Source organism: Lonchura striata, chromosome 1 (genome assembly GCF_046129695.1).
Source record: "Lonchura striata isolate bLonStr1 chromosome 1, bLonStr1.mat, whole genome shotgun sequence".
Classification (NCBI taxonomy): Eukaryota; Metazoa; Chordata; class Aves; order Passeriformes; family Estrildidae; genus Lonchura; species Lonchura striata.
The window spans coordinates 129,990,165-130,007,539 of record NC_134603.1 but is presented as its reverse complement, the minus strand read 5'-3'; the positions used below and the strand labels follow the sequence as shown (position 1 = coordinate 130,007,539).

General features: G+C 35.4%; 1 protein-coding gene across 3 annotated transcripts in view; it reads left to right on the top strand.

Moving 5' to 3' along the window:
• PHF14 (PHD finger protein 14) overlaps window positions 1-17,375 on the top strand; it is a 159,031-nt gene that overhangs the window by 103,673 nt on the left and 37,983 nt on the right. The gene's annotated exons all lie outside the window — the stretch shown is intronic.

Below are 17,375 nucleotides of genomic sequence, written 5' to 3'. Positions count from 1 at the left end.
TGCCAATTTCTTTGTATTTCACAGAATCTTTTACCTAGTAAGTGTCTCAGTATTTGAATACACAGGGACACAGCTGTGATGAAATGTCCTCATATGTTACTTGTCAGCATACTTGGATACTTAAACTCTGTCATGCATTTACTTTTAAGTTTGGCATGTACAGAACATTCAGGGAGTGGTATCATTTTCTGGCTTGCTAGTGTCCCTTTCCAATTGCAAAATATGTTTTTCACTTTCCCCTGGGGGATTAATCAAATTGTTCTTTTGTAAGGAGGTACGGAGACAGATACAGGAGATTAGCTGTCCACTACAGTTTGGACATCAAGCAATCTTTCTTGAATACCACTTACATGCAAGAGACATTCCAAGAGTGAATTAAAACGGTTATTGAATTTCTGTCACCTGCTTAAACTAAAATGGGGTCTTGGTAAAATGAGTTAAAATCTTGTAACTCTCGTATTCTTGACTTGCAAGTAAACAGAAAAATCAAAGGGTTTGTAATTTCTAGTTGTGTTTTCCTGGAGATTAGTATACTGTGTATGAGGTACAATTTTTTAGCTACTTTATGAGTTAAATTAATTATGATGGACTTCACTTCTTGCAGGGTGTGTGTTAGTTTTAAGGTGTGTTGAAAAAATGGAATGTTTTAAAGAATAAACAAAATTTTTCAGCAGAATGATTACACATTTTGTGTTAATCTTAGTGATTATTATAAATTATAAAAATGTTCTTGTGTCTTATTTTAATTAATAAAGATTTTTAATGAGTAAATTTAGATAAAGTGTCTTGCACTTTCAAGTAAAGGCAATTGGTATTGTATTTGAGTAAATATGTAATGAATACGAAAGATACTGAAAAAATTGTCTTATGGGGACTCCTTGTGGTTTTGTTTAGTCATTTTCACTAGCTTTTCTAGAGAGCTGTGCAGAGAAATTACTCTAATAAAGCTGTATTGCGCTATATGTTCCCCAAACCCTTTTTTGGTAGCTTTTTTTCTGTTTTATACTACGCAGTGTAATATATTAAAAAAAGTATGGTATCAAGTTAAACTCCTTTCAGCCATAATGTGAACTGATTTTTTAAAGGACTAGGACTTTGTCTTGTACTTCATAATTTTCAAATTCTTTGTTCTACATGGCTTTAGGATTGTGTGTTTTACATCTGTGATTTTTCACAGCCAGGAGAAGCTGATATGATAAGGCTTTTTCTACCCCTCCTCAGAGGGGGTGGTCTCTCAAATGTGTGCTTGGAGCTCACAAATGAACAAGTGTAGATAAAGTTGGGTCATTTCCTGAACTCTGCCTGACCTGTGGATGAATTGCAAGCCTGAGCTACTGATGATTTCAGTCTCTCAGTCACTCACTGCATCCAATTTTTGATGTGTCACAGGGAAGTTACTAGTATGGATTATAGCAGCAAAATGGGATTGAATTTTCTGCTTTGGCCAAGGAGTCTGTTGTTTAGTTCTTATTTTTTGTACTTTGTTCATCTGTTTTGGTCCAGTTTAAATCACTTGTAATACATGTTTTAAAATACCACAACAATATATTTTCCATTAGCACTGTAGGGCCTTGAAAATAATTGGTAGGTAAATGACACTATTTCAATGACAAGAGAGGTCATAGTGCTGAGCTTGTAATGGCTGTTAGTTTTTACTTCTAATTATGAAATTCAATTTTAGATGTTCAAGAAAAGTTGCATTCTGCTGACAGCAAATAATGCTATTTTATTTTCAGATTTTGCCAAGCACTTGCAGGTGTCAGCAGTACAAGGCATGTAATTTAGCAGCAATAAACATATGATTTAAATTGTTATCTAGCACAGACTGTGGACATGCTACTTCCATTTTGCCATCCTAGTCACAGGACTCTCCAGCAATTGTGTCAGTTTTTCCACCAGTGTAGCATATTCCCATATTACCCTGCCTGTCAAATAATAGACAGACAGTGACTTTGCTGTAGGGCATAAGGGCAACAGCTTCTCTGCTGGTAATACTTGCTGTCACTTCTTTGGAATGGGTGATGCTCGCTACTAAGGTCTGACAAGCTCTCTCATCTCAAAAACATTGTAGATTTTGTTACATCACATGAAAGCTGAAATAAACTTATAAGGTCTCCACTTCTATAACACTGTCCATTCACTTGCAAAAGGATTATGGTGTACTTTCAGGACTGCCAAACAGCACTATAGATCATTATTTTCCTGGTAGTTTTTGTTAGTGCTATTCAGGCTTAATACAGGCACTTGTTTCAACTTGTTTTAGTTGAATTTAAGACAGATAAATAGAATGTAAACCAAATAATTTAATATCGTGACATGGTAATATTTGGTAGGAATAAATGTGGTGTGACCATTTTTTCATTTATGTACAATAAGATCTTACTATGAGGTCTCTTTAGTATTAGATGTGGGCTCTTTCTATTGCCTTCCAGTGAAAAAATACTGTTTGAAATAGCTCCTCCAATTTTAAACTTCAGCAAGGACCAAGGCAGTAAGGAGTTTAAACATATTATCAAGGTGGTTACATTGACCATGCTAGTTAAGTTTCTATCTGCTCATCTTTGCATGTAATCTGTTCTGCAAAACACTACAGAGTGTATGTGTTGGGTCATTATTTGAGTGCTGCAGGATCAGCTGCCTCATCTCTAGACTTCTGTTTAGTTTCCTTTTATTTCATTTCTTTACTGTACTGCATTTTTTCAGTGGAAATAAATTGTCAGTATACGTGTCACCACAGAATTCTCATCTAAGCCCCTCAGGAAATTCTTTCTGGAACTGATAATTCACAACACACCAAGCCTGGCAAGTAATATATTTTTGTACACATTTTCAAAAGAAATCATAGATGATTTGGCTTATTAGCCAAGTAGAAGCATTTCTTTGGGTATATTTTGCTTTCACACAGTGAATATGCAAATGTATTTGGACACTGTAATATTACATTATTAGATGTTTGAAATAATATATTTAAAGTAATTTTTAATATGTAAAATGTATTTCAAACCTTTGAATTTGGTCAGATGAAAAGAAAATTTGCAAAATTCAATTCCTGTAGTCCTGGAATTTTATTGTAATCAAAAACAAGGTTGGTGATTAGGAAAGTCTGTGAGGAGTGCAGAAGTGCTTGATCTACTTCTGTGTTGTGCAGGTGACAATCTTGTTATGGTTTATGGAATTTTATCTTTTTCACTGACTTTTCTCCAAATGTGGGAAGCATTTCCTCACACATGTAGTTTCACACAAGCGTGTTAAAAATTAAACAATGAGCCCAAAGACCTAATGTTAATCTCTCAAAATTTAAGAAATGTGGAAGTTGAGGTGGCATGCAGTGCTTTAAGTGCTTTTTTGGCTATGTGTGACTTTGCAGCCTTTAATCACTTAATGCTATGATTTTTACATTTTCTTTCACAAGACCCCTGCCTTTTCTGATTTATTTGTTGGGGGTCACTAGAAGGGATTAATTTGGGTTGAGAATTAGGAGGAAGTCTTGTGTTTAAGGTTTGCAAGGCATGAGAACTGAAGCAATGATTTCCAAAGTGGGGAAAAAGGAAGTTTGACCTTATGTTTGAAGTAGTTGAGTTGTTACCAACAAATTGAATTTTATCTTTGTCTCACTTCAAAGCTGCTGTGAGTGCTAGGCAAGATTAGCATTTTCAAATGTTTGGTAATTTTTTCTCCTTGTTTACTCTTGCCCAACTTGGATCCCTTGGCCCAACCTGTAACAGTGCTGAATTCTCTGAGCTGAGGTGGGAGATAATGTGTATGTATACAGAGGAAAACGGTATTTGAATGTAACAGATGAGGTTGGCATACAGTAGTAATATAGTGCTTAATCATGCCCTAAATATGCTTTACATGTGCTTATTTAATCATTCAATTCAATGCAATTTTACTAGTCATACGTAAAATGCATTTTAAAAATGCGAAAAAAATCTATACAGGTCTTTTAAATTAATTCAAACTTGCTTCAGTTACATATTCTGACAAAGGATGGCCCTTATTTCATCACTTTAAATCACAGAGATTGTCACACCTTCTTTTGAGGACAGAACATAGAAGCAAATGTACTGCCATCATGGCACCCAGCATTGCAGCTGAAAAATGATAAAAGAATACTGCTAATAAATCTGCTTGCTGCTTCAAGCAGAACATAATACAATAGGAAAAAATGTTCAGTTTCTATGCAACATTTTTCAGCCAGAACATAGGAGTATTTTAAGGTAGTTTACAGAAAAATTACATAGTGGAATTCACTAACTGTATTTGTCTTCCACAGGTGTGAATATTATGCTCTATGTTATGATACGGTCATAAAGAATGATAGAGTTAGACATTTTTGTGTTTATTTATGTAATTTAGAGTTTCTTGAGGAGAGTTTAGCTAGCACTTTGGTTTCTTGTGTGACATAGAAAGAAAGATGTTTTTTAATATAGCAACTGGATAATATTTGGATATTTTGAAGTCATTGTTTGTCTTCCTAGGTTTGTGAGGAGCAGTAAAACATTGTCACTGGAGTGATTTCCTTAAAATTGAACAAGAGAAAATAAACCAAATATGTAAGGCAATATGAAAATTTAACACAAGTCCTTATACCATTTATGCCCTGTTTTAAGAACTTGGCACAGAAATGGGTTTCACTACCAAGATGGCCCAAAAAAAGGGTGAAATGTTAGTATATTGCAATATCACTTGGCTGAAATATTGCCAGATGTGTTTTAATATTGGCTTCCTAGGTATCATATTTAAAAAAAATGAGTTGGCACAGCCTCTGTTATTTTCTGGCAAACAGGTATAATACATCTATGTAATGAATAATTTATACCATAAAATGTTCCAAAAATAATCAACCTTGAAATTAACTTAAGTTGGGACTTGATTTATGAATAGTGAATAAGTTAGTTGGTAGTAAATCCCCAAATTAATCCAAAAACTCTGATACACTTAGTTGGCAGAAGATTCCCATAGTCTAGGTGGGAGGCTTAGGTTTTAATAAAAAAATAAAAATAATAAAAAAAAAAGTGGTTAAGCACTGGAAAATATTTGTGGAACAGATGCTTACTTTTAGTATTTTGCTTCTTCTCCACATCGAAACCAATTTTACCAGTTCAAATACTTCCTGGTGCTGACTGCCAGATCCTCATCATGGGCTTCTAGTTGTACTTTTTGGGTGCAGCTTAACTGTTTTAATAAAACAGTACCAGAAAATAAATAATACAATATAGCATTGTCTTTCACGTGAAAAAACATTGTCTGAAAAAGCGTCTCTTTGAAAGATGATAGTGCAACTAATACCAGCCAGATGTTTAAAGACTAAAGAATTTGGAATATAGGGCTATTTTCAAAATGTATTATTGTTGTTTCAAATGCCAAAACCAAATTTCTGATTCTGAAAGATAACACTGGGATAGATCAAAAAAGTATTGTATAAAGAAATTGCCAATTAGGAGTGCAAAGTGAAATACATAATTTTTTTTTGCATTAAACTTTGACAAAAAAGCAGTAGTTAAAAGATACTTGCTAAGAGTCTCTTTTTCCAGTTGTATGTTCGTAGAAAATTGAGATTGACATATGCACTGCAGTTTTAAATTACACTTTTTTGTAAAAAACAAGCAAACAAACAAACAAACAAAAAAAAGAGCTATTTTAATGGCACTTGGTCCAAGAAGTTTTTGGTTTACAAGTTAATTTTCTTCCCCCTATTTTTTGTTAGGCAGAAGGAAGAAATCCCTTGCTGCATACCTTCATTTGCTTTTTTTCATAAACAACCCAACAATATAGAGTTTTCTCCAAAGCTGAAACTTCACACAATGTTCTTTGTCTTAAGAGTGAGAGCAGCAGTTCTTCACAAGCTGCTCCATCCAGCCTGTGTCCCTCTCCCCAGGGTGCTTCAGGATCAGCCTGCTCCAGAGGGTGCATAGGTCCTGCCAGCACACCTGCTCCAGAGCGGGCTCCTCTCTCCATGGGGACACGGCTCCTGCCAGGAGCCTGCTCCAGCACAGGCTTCCCAAGGATCACAGCCTTCTTTGGGCATCCACCTGCTCTGGTGTGTGGCTCCTGCACGGGCTGTGGTGGATCTCTGCATCCCTGTGATCCTCCATGGGCTGCAGGGCACAGCTGCCTCGCCATGGGCTGCGCCATGGGCTGCAGGGGAATCCAGCTCTGGCACCTGGAGCACCTCCTGCCCCTCCTTCTCACTGACCTTGGTGTCTGCAGAGCTGTTCCTCTCACTCCTTTCTCCGGGTGCTGTTGTGCAGGTTTTTCCTACTTCTTAAGTACATTATCCTTGAGGCACCACTGCTGTTGCTGACGGGCCCAGTCTTGACCAGCAGCGGGTCCCTCTTGGAGCCAGGTGGTGTTGGCTCCATCAGATGTAGGAAAAGCTTTTGGCAGCTTCTCACAGAAGCCATTCCTGCAGCCCCCCACCCTGCTGTCAAAACCTTACCACACAAACACAATGCAAAAATGCAGCAAAATTATTTTTCATGAGGCTTTGTATCACACAAATCAAATCATTACTGAGGTAGTTGTACTTTTCAAAAGTTGTCTTAGTCATTTTGCTTTGTTGTGATGAAAAATATGTTACTGAAGTAAAAAGCTGGGTGGCTGAAATTAGAAAAAAACTTGTTCATTAACTGTTGCTTTGGTTAAGATACGTGCCCAAGTCCAATTGCCAGTGGAACATTTAAGAGATACATGATTAATATCATACTGGAAAAAAATCATAAACAGCATAGAGGTTGTACATTTTTAATGCATGTAATCTAAACATACACAATCTAATATTTAAATGAATAAACCTATACTTTATGTATAATAAATATTACTTACTCTAAAGTAGTGGATAAGGAAGCAAAATCTCTTCGTGGGCAGCTGTTCAAAATGTTGCTGCTACTCTGTACCTTCTTTAGGTTATGCTTCTAACAAAATCTGCTTACAGTCATAGTTTATCTGGGCAATAGCTCTGCTGCTGAATCGTGACTTACTCTTCCTAAGCCATGACAAAATTAAATTACAGCCAATGTTGCCTGTTGCTCTAGTACTGAGTGGCAGGAAATCTCTGCTGGGAGCTAGCTGCAATTGGGAAAAATCCAGAAATGAGCTAGTGTTATGATTGAAATAAAGCCACTGAATATGGTTTTATCTAATGCAGCATGAGAATAAAGAAACAAAATCAGTTTTTGACCTCTGAGTACCACACCAAAACAGGAAGATTATATACATCCTCTTTGGTGTGCACCTATGCATATTCTCAAAGATTGTTAGGAGGTTGAAAGAGGAGTAGTGTATAGGAAAGACAAAAGAAGCAAGGTTGCTTGCACCTTACAGAACAGGAGGCTTTCTCTTTCTTGCTTTAGATATGTACAATATTGGGATGCATTGTAACAGTGAATTTTGCATATTGAAAATGCTATATTGAAATGTAAAAGACACAGAAATACTGTTTCTAATGCAATTTTTCTTCATTTTACATTCATTTCACTTTTCAAGTGAAGTCACAAAAGGAAGATATATATGTGTCACAGTTACTTCATGGTAGCTTCCAAAGCATCGTAGCTTACAGCACTGATGTGCATTCAGATGTACTTTGTCAATGCAGTTCTTCCTACTTCTAGAGTTCCTAGAATAAAGAATTCTTTGGGTATTGATAATTAGGGACTTCATGCTGATGGTGGAGCCATAAACAAATTTAGCAATTAATTGTAATTGATCATCACTATTTTCAGTTAATAATCAGTTTGGAAAATTAGATTGTTATACTTAGTTAGTAGAATGTGTTGAATTTGGTAATGTCTGGAAAATAAAGTATTAATTAAAAGTTTGTAACTGACTTGAATTTTTAAACATTTTGGGTCTTGATTAAATTCTTGGGTTAGGTGTTAGGCTTCCAGGAGAGCAGTATTAAAAAAACCCCACATTTCCATTATGCATAATCTTGTTTGATTTGAATATTCATTAAGAATTAAGCAGTCAACAGGAGATTGCAAGGTGTGTGCTTTGCAATGACATAAACAGGAACTGTTTGCAAAGGTATGTCTGGAGGCTGGTGGCATCCTGTTGCACCCTAATGTTGCAAAGTGCTGTCTTGTTTCTTCCAGATTTCTGATATAAATTTCTTAACCTAGAAATATATTTCTTGTCTTATGTTTTACATAGAACTAGAAGGTATGTAATTAAAGAAGAATTATATATTTTAATTTCTCATTAGTCCAGCTTTATTACCCTGCAAGTTATTTTAGCACATCACCTGTAATAATATTCTATATGATAGAAGAAGAATTAGATCTTTAATTTTTAGTCTCTGTATAAGAATTTGAACACATTATCATAGTTACCCAATTAAGTGCTCCTGTTTACTCTCAAGGTTGATTTTATTTTCAAGTCTTTCAAAGAAATGTAGCCATATAGAGTTTTCTCCAAAGCTGAAACTTCACACAATGTTCTTTGTCTGTAAGTAGTGTGTTACTCATCAGTATAAATTGCTAATGCTGCCTGGGCAAAATCTAATCATATTGAACGTGGAGAGAGAGAGGAGAGGGGGAAAAACCAAAAAAAAAGTGCCATTTTATGAAGTGCTAGGCAAGCAATGAGTTTTAGCACAGTCAAGATTTGCTTTTCGTCATCATCTTAGATAGTGGAAGTGAGGTTCAGTTGCCATTCTCAAACAGAAATTCTCTTAGTGGTAGCCACATTTAATCACATTTCCCAGAAGACAGCTGGATATTGCCAATTCGTGCTGTGTCAGCCACTTTCTCTGCAAAGGAGTGTCTCATCACTTGGATTTTAGCATTCTGTAGCAGAAAAAGTTCCATCCTCTTAAAATTGGCTCAGCAGATAGCTTGTGTGAGAATATAACTGCAAGAGCATTACAATCAGTTCTACCAAGAAAATGCACGACTATTACATAGAATTTTAAGATGGCTTTTGAAAAGATTTTCACAAAACCTTTAAAATGTATAGTGCATTGCTAAATTCTAGCAGCAATTAAGTTTATCTTAGATTTTTTAGTAAATGTGGCTTTGGTAAACATTGAAAATTATTATCTGGTTCAGTGGTTTGAAACATCTTTCTGCGTATTTGAAAAGTCTTAAGTATATTTCAGCTGTGACAAACATTACCGGAAGATTTTATATGTGGAAAACCTTAGAATCTGTAGATATCAAATTTTTTTCTAGCTACTAATCTCATAAGACTGAAGGACAGATGGTATCCTTTCAGATGTTATATAAACAGCCGAAGAAAAGTGTCAAAAAGATAAAACAGTAAGATAACTCCATATTTATGGAAGGTACCCAAAAGTGTACTTCGAGTGAATTAATCACATTACATACTTATTTTTGGAAATAGAAGGGTGTCAGCAGAGTTCTACAGTCATTGACATAAAGAATATTAAATCTGTAACTAGACCCACGCAATAAGTAAGGATACATATGAGGTACTAATATTTGCAAGCATATTTTATATCACATGAATATGCATTTGCCCTACCATGTTCTCCTACTGTGTAATATTTCCACTGCTTGTTTCGTTAAATGTATTGTGCAAGACAGAGGAATTGCAGGACACAATGATGTTCTATATACTTTGTTTTGTAACTTGCTGGTAGTAAGAAACTTCTTGAAGGCCTTTAAAATGTTTGTTTTCATGCAATGAAAACTTCAAGAATCTCAACATTTAAAGATAATTATGAGAATAGAAAAAGATTGAGATTTTGGAGCTGTGGTCTATTAATCTGTTAATAATTCTCTCACTGAATGAGCTATTGACCTGCTGTTTATGTGCTTTCTGGGTATAGCATAGACAGAGACTGAAAAGCTCCTTTATATAAAAGTAGTAAAATAGTCAGAAGACAATAGATACACTGGCTAGTAGACAATGAATCATTTTACCTACTGACTCATCCCTCCATGCAAAACAACCTGCTTCAGCTAAAGAACAGTAAATTGGTTTAGACATTCCCTTGGGAATATTATTTTGAACCCTCTTAAAAAGAGGGTGAGGGACGTGAGCTGAGATATTCCCTATGATATAAAATGTTTTTACCAGTTAATTCACGGCAGCAGTCAAACCATTGCTTGAAAAGAGGGCATAAAATATGTCTGTATTTCTTATATTCTCTCTTTTAATTTAGGAAAAATTAAAATGAAAAAGGTAGAGATGGTTCTTAAGCCCCAGAGAGCTTCCAGAGGATCTCAGGAGGAGGAAGGGGGACTGTTGATCCAGGGTAGCACTGTGGAATTCTGAAATAAAGCTGGTATTTAAAATACCCTGTTATTTTGGAAAATCCTATTACTAGCTTAAATGGTTCTACATTCTGGTATGCTGATTTTGATGGATTTTGTTTTAGTTAAGGTCAGAAATGTGTTTTTGAAAAGAATCACCCAGTTGCCACCAATGGTTCTGCTTTGGTTCATGTTATGGAGTGGTTTTAGTAGCATGCAAAGTGAGTTTCTGTCAAGGAGCACTAAAGCCTAGGATGTATTCTGACTGCTAATGGGCATTCTGTCTTCATGACCAAACAAGCTGTATCTTTGAAATATGTGTTCTGCATCTGGCTGGTCCTCAACACCAGCTGCTTTGCTCTAAAGAGCTGCTCCTGTCAACACCACAGTTTCCTGGTATGAAGTGACTTTTACTGTATCAAAGGTATATTTGTGTTTCAGTTTCATCTACTGAAAGAGTTGTTTTATTCCTGTTTTGATAATATGTGGAAATCTTGTATTAGTAGTCTCAAGATCAAAAGCCTAAAAATGAATACACAGATCTATATTGCTAGGGTATCAGATTTTATCATTTGACTGTTCGTATAAACACTATATGCTTTTAACTAAAAACATCTAATCTACAGTGTTAAGGAAACATATTTAAGAGCAAGGGACTTTTTGTATGTTTTCTAGTATAGATGAGGAAAAAAAGGAATTTTGTCTGGTAGGAGTAATCTCAAGGAAAAAAAAAAACCATAGGGAAAATATAAATATGCTTCTAGGAATGAGGCAGTAAAGTTGACATTTTGTGTGAATTTAGCCTTATCATTCCATGTATCATTTGCAGTGTTCTTAATTAGGGAAGAATGAGGAATTTCCAGGCCTTTATGAGGATGTTTTAAAGCTGCAGCAGTAGTTGTAACCTTTCCATTCCTAAGAGCTCAGGAAAAGGTGGCTGATTAATGTTATTTCTTAAACTGTGTCAGCTGGGCTGTTCATTCCCTTTTTTAGTAAACATCTCTTTGTCAGTGCAGCTCAGTGTGCCAGCATAAAATATCCTAGTGTTTTAGCTAGCTACTTTAATTAATAAGAGTATGTATCTCTGTTTACTAGTATAAAGTTAAATGGAAATTTTCTATAATTATTCTAGTGACTAGCATGAATAAATAAGTCAAGGGCACCCACCAAATAGGGTTCCTGATATTTGTTTGAAGTTTCTCAAAGGATGTGCAAGATAGTTTTTTAATTTAGCACATTCAGATATTAGAGAGATCTCGGAGTGTGTAGGAAACATTTCTATAGGAAGCTTTTTATAGAAAGTGACTGTTAATTCATTCTTTAAAAATGTTTTTATAGCTTTGAATTAATGTTCTACTTTCTGCTTTATCAGTTGAAAATAAATTATGGTAGTTTTTAAGAAGAGAGAAGGATAGGATAAACAGGAGTGAGAAAAGCATGATGGCAAAAACAATGGGCCTACAAGAAGCGCCCTTGGCATAAAAGGAGAGCTGTAAGCATACATAAATTCATAAGAATGAGAAAATTCCACTTGGAAAATACACAGAAACCATTACAGGGGAGAATGGGGTGGATTAAGAAATAGGATTGCAGCAAAGTGGAAAGGAGGATTTGGAGGACACACTGAGAGTTTTCCATGGAGAAGGGTAGAGTGCTTATAGAAAACCTCTGAAAAAAACAAGTTGATCCCATGTAAAGTTAATTTAAAAAGCTATAAAACTTATGTAATAAACTTGGACTGCAAAAAAAGATGTATTGAGCTATCCCTTTCTTTTATATTAATTTTTGTTCTATTCCCTTTCTTTTTCATCTTGTTACTGGTAGAAGATTCTGGAAGTGGGGAGAGATGAAAACAAGTCTTGATTTAAAAAGTAGCCTTTGACGATTTTGTGATGCTTTTGGTGATCACACATTTTAATGTAACCCTGTTTTGCATTATGTTGGGAAAATCTGGACTTCAAGGAGTTGAAAAGCAAGAATCAATGCTGATGAAGATGTAAGGAGCTAAATAAATATTACTTAAAGGACTTCTCAAAGATGAAAAAAAAACCCACAACCCTATGAATGTGCTGACCCTATCTTGAGAATTAAGTTAGATGGTACAATTTAAAGCTTTGTTCCAACATCTGACAGACACACTCTGCATGCTGATGCGTAATATCTGAAGATTGTGTGCTTGAAAGAAAGCCTTTTTGAGCTACATTCTATTTTTGTTAGAATAAAGCAGCTGCTTTTTGGAGCAGAGATCTTCCCAAGTGTTCAATCTTCTCATTCAAGTTAAGAATTAGCCAAATATTGTGAGCAAATTTCATGTATGCTTTCTTCCAAGCTGCTGAAGTCGACTAAAGCAACCTATTTTGACCATAAATAGTGCAAATGTGCAGCTTGACCCTAAGAGATGAAAGTAAGTTTTTTCTGTACCTTACTCCCAAGTTGTCACTGCCTCAGTAATCCAAAAACATAGAAAGTTTGAAGCATTTTAAACATGGCTTGAAAAGAAATACCACTGAGAAAAAACTTTCTTCTGGAGAGACTATGTGAATGGATGCTATGATCTCCTGATCATTTCTGAAGGAATAAAACTTTGCTTAAGGAAGGAGACAACTACAACCCCAAATGTAGCCTTACTAGTGGAGTTACTGTAGCTGCAGGCTGCTCTCCAGGAGTGATACCAGATGACCTTGTACATCTGTTGTTTAGAAAGTCTTGTTTTTGATGTTGGGTGTCAGGTGACCGTGTAATTTTGGAAATATGTCAAAGTCAGTAATTGCAATACTATCTGATATGCATACAGCTACACAGGAAACTTGCACCCAGTGTAATACCCCAATAAACATGCACCAGATTAAGGTTACATACACTTAGATTATGTGAACTGCACATCACTTCTGTGAGAGACAACAGCTGCAAAATCAGTGTCTACGCTTACTGTGGCTCTAGATGCTCCTACTGTGCTTGAGAATTTGTTTTGCAACTCCTGAGGTTTGAGTTTGGGATTTTATTTTTCTGGATGGTGGAAAAAAGGGATTGGAGAGGTGAGAGCTGTACCAAACAGGCACAGGGAAAATGAAATATCCTGATCCAGCTGTAATAAATTATGTGTGTACTATCATAAAAAGATTTTTGAACTAAGTAAAATAACATCTATAAACTCCATCAAGTATAAAATGAGGACAAAAATGTCACTGTCGAGGCATGATGGGAATGAAGAGACTCTGACTCAGAAGGCTGTAATAGTAAAACTCTGATTTATTCAAAATGCACTGCTCTTTTATACAGAGCTTCTCAAGGATCAAATCCATTGGTTCTGAAGTGAAAACAACTCAAACCATTGGTGCAGAGTGCTTGACACACAGTGATAGAACTTAACTATAAACAATGTGAAAAACAAGAGAGATAAAGAATTATTTACATTCTTTCCCAGCACTTTCCCAGGCTTTTTGCCTGGCTAGAAACTCTCAGTTTCTTTCTTTGACTGAATCTGAGACCCACACAAAAATAAGTTTTTAGGCTATAGTATCTGCCGGTAACCTAATCCACAATACCAAACAAAACAAAACAAAACAAAACAAAACAAAACAAAACAAAAACAACAAAAAAAAAGGCAGAACAATGCATAGGAAGGAAGAAGTGTGGACAAAGAAAGGGAGAAAGTACTGAATTACTCTTACATGCACTGATAATAGCATAGTACAGCAATCTTGCCAGTATATTAATATCCTGCAAAAGGATATTTATATAAAATCTGTTGCTCTGGTGTAGCAGATAATTACCAAATTATGCAAAACATAGGACATTTAATGCACACACACACGCAAAAAGATAGATATTGGGTTTTTCCCTTTAGTGAAGAAATTCTAAAAATTCCTGGTGATGGTATATGTGTTCATACAGAAGTTTTTGCCAATAGTTTAAGCCATACTATATCTGTGGTCAGTATTCTTAATCTATGACAATAACAGTGAAGTTGTATTCATTATTTTATACACACAGGATGAGTTTAGTGTTTTGAGTGACTATAATTAGAAGTTAAATTCCCTTTTTTGTATTCCAATGTGGTTTTATTAATTACAGCATTTTAAGAGATAATTTTTAATACAGTTAAAGACTTCTGGGGTCAAAAAAGGCAGCTATTGAAAGGGTAGCTAAAAGAATAACTTGAATGTTGGGAAATAGTGAATGGTGAGCAAGTAAAAAGGAAATAAAATAATCCAGGAGACTTTGATTGAGAAGGGGGAGAATTCAGTCCCATGAGAGTTAGGATTAGTACACTGAGTAATGGAAATGTAGAAAATATGTGAGCTAGAAAGGGGAAACTAATTCAGGTTCCAGAGGTCAGTGAATGATAATACCTTCAAACAGTAAAATATTCTTCTGTTTTCTGTTTCTATTTGCATGTGATAAAGTTAGAAGAATAGATATGAAAAACATTTTGAGAGTGCTCTTTCTAACTTTAAATGCATGTAATTTTGTTTTCTATTTGAAGAAGGCATCCAGAGAAAACAGATTACCCTGATTCCTTTCACAGTTTAATCAAATACCTCTAGAAAATACTGACAATAGTAGCATGCTTATTTTAAAACAAAAGTTAAAGTGGGAATTCACCTTTTGCACTTGGAAAGCTGGGTGGATTTCAAAGATTCAAGTATACTTTGTCAGTGCTGTAGTTTATTGGAAGATAAAGGGATAATAAATTGGAACAGTTATTGTACCCTTATTAATTCTTTCATATTGCAAAATGTGTTTGAAGAAAAGAAGTAAAACTAGTGTGAGGCTAAAGAATGTAGTTTAATTTCTAAATTTTAAAACAGATAATTATAAAAAGTTTTTGTTTTGTTTCTGTTTCTAAAAGAAGGCAGAGGTTTTAGAGACAGCTTAAGGTTTATTGCTTGAACTGAGGTGGTTTCAAAGTGAGCTGAGAAAGAGACCTTGTTGTGTTAACAGTGTATAAACATAGAAGTCATCATCCCCTTCTCCAGAGAGAAAAAATAGCCAAGGACATAACAACAGTGTTGCCTCTGTGACTGGCAGCATAGGAGGTTAGCACAGCAATGTTAGAGGTTGCATTTGTGATTTCCTATCTTTGGAGAGGGCAGAGGAGGAGACGAGATTGTCAGATGTTGAATAAAAGCAGCATGAAGAGAATGACAAAGGCATAATAAAAGACAAAGGGAAATTTTATAACTGTGGAGCATGACTTAAAAGTTTAAAGCCCATATTCTTGCTTCATTAACTAACAGGGTAAAATCTGAGGAACAGCAAAGTGACTGATCTTCCATGTGGGTAGATGGAGATAAACTGTATGTTTCTCCCTGGGCATTTGCTTTGGCCACCTGTGAACTGTGGAGAGCTACAGAAATCTTGTCTGCGGCAGATTTTCTGAAATTCTGGCTAAGATGTTGCAAATACTTTCAAAGTATGCCCCTGGGGTGTAAGAATAAGAACAGGAGGAGTGTTTGCTCAGCTGCTGGAGGGGCGTTCGTGGTCAGGGCTGGAGAGGCACCGTGTGTCTGACCCGGGAAGGCTTTTTCTGCGCAGCACTGGAAATGACCCTCTGAGGCTACGAGCACTTTAGCACTTCAATACAAATTTGCTAATTTCATCCCACAGTGCTTCAACTGTAAGAAGCTGTCTTCATGTTTCAGAAAGGCCTTTTTTCCCCCCCCTCAATTTTGTAAGTCTAAAGGGGGACAAGTATTTCTACTTTGTTACTGTTAGAAGTCTTTGTTAGTAACTTTGGCGTCCAATTCATTAGTGCAGTCATGTTTTCACAGCCTGGTGTGAGAGATAAACCCTTTGCAAATGAAGACAGCATCCATTTTCTTTCTACCTCAGGCCACACAGAATTGATTGGGGTAATAAAATGACAGTACGATGTAATATACTGACGGCTCTTTAATTTGAAAACTAGTTCCAGGCTGATTCAAAACTTGTTTAAAGCTAATTTATGACTTGTGTAATTCTCAACTGGACCAAGGTAAAGGATGATATATGAAAAACGATGCAGAGTTAACATAATATATTCAAACCTGTCAGCTTGAAATAATCTATAAAGGATTTGTTTCAATCCTATTTTAGTTTTGTTCTAAAGAAGCAGTAGCAGAAAAAAATAGTGGCTTTTAGGCTGGTGTGAACACTATTGTAAGGCACTATTTTTCCATCATCACGTTTCAAATGGAAATTCTTGAGCTTTTTATGAAAGTATTTTATCCATTGTTTAAAAATATACATTGGTTTTTCATTTTCTTCAAAATAAGAAGCAATGTCAGGTTTCTATTTTGTAAAGTCAGTATCTGCTGACAGCAACATGGATTGTTAAATACAGCATTTTGCTACAGTGATGTTCACTGTGTGCTTTGCCTGTATATTTATAATACAGACTATACATGTCTGCATATACGTATCTGTATCCTATTTACAGATACCATGCATACCTGTCTATGTGTCTCAATCTGGAACTGAAGGTCTGGTTTTTGAAAAGCAAAATGTGAGAATAGTGAAATTCTTGAATTAAGCCAAAATATCAGCATAGCATAAAACATAAGCATCTCCCTTTGAAATCTATCACTTTCATTGCAGAAAAAAATCCACATCTGTTCTGTATGCATTATTGATTTTTCATCATACTGTGTCAGTGTTGCTTCTGCACAGAAAAGCACAAAACTAAAAGCACAATGTGTGCTCCTGTATGGTAGATGCAAAGAGGAAATACACCAATTGGAGTGAAGGGAAGAAGAGAACTGAATACTACAAAAACTAGTAAGCAGACTCCATCCCAGAACTAGAATATCTGATTTGTTCTGTATTTGTGACAACATATAATTAAAATACTATTTTTGGCAGAAAAGAGATTGATCAAACCTATGCAGTTGTGGTATCTTAGACTGCATGAACATTTAGGTCACAGGAAATGAGCCATAGTTAAAAGCAGGTATATCATTCTTGCATAGACAGCAAAATGTCTACACATTTCATTTCCTCTTTAAGGTTTTGTAAGTCCAAGAAGGTTCATGTTTTGAGGAGCTTTGATCAAAATCAGCATTTTTCAGGAAAAAATTTATTACTGAGAATTTGGAATTTACTTTTTTATAATGCACTTTTATTTTCACAAAGTATTTCTACATTTTAAGGAAGCTGAAAGTACCATTTATTGGC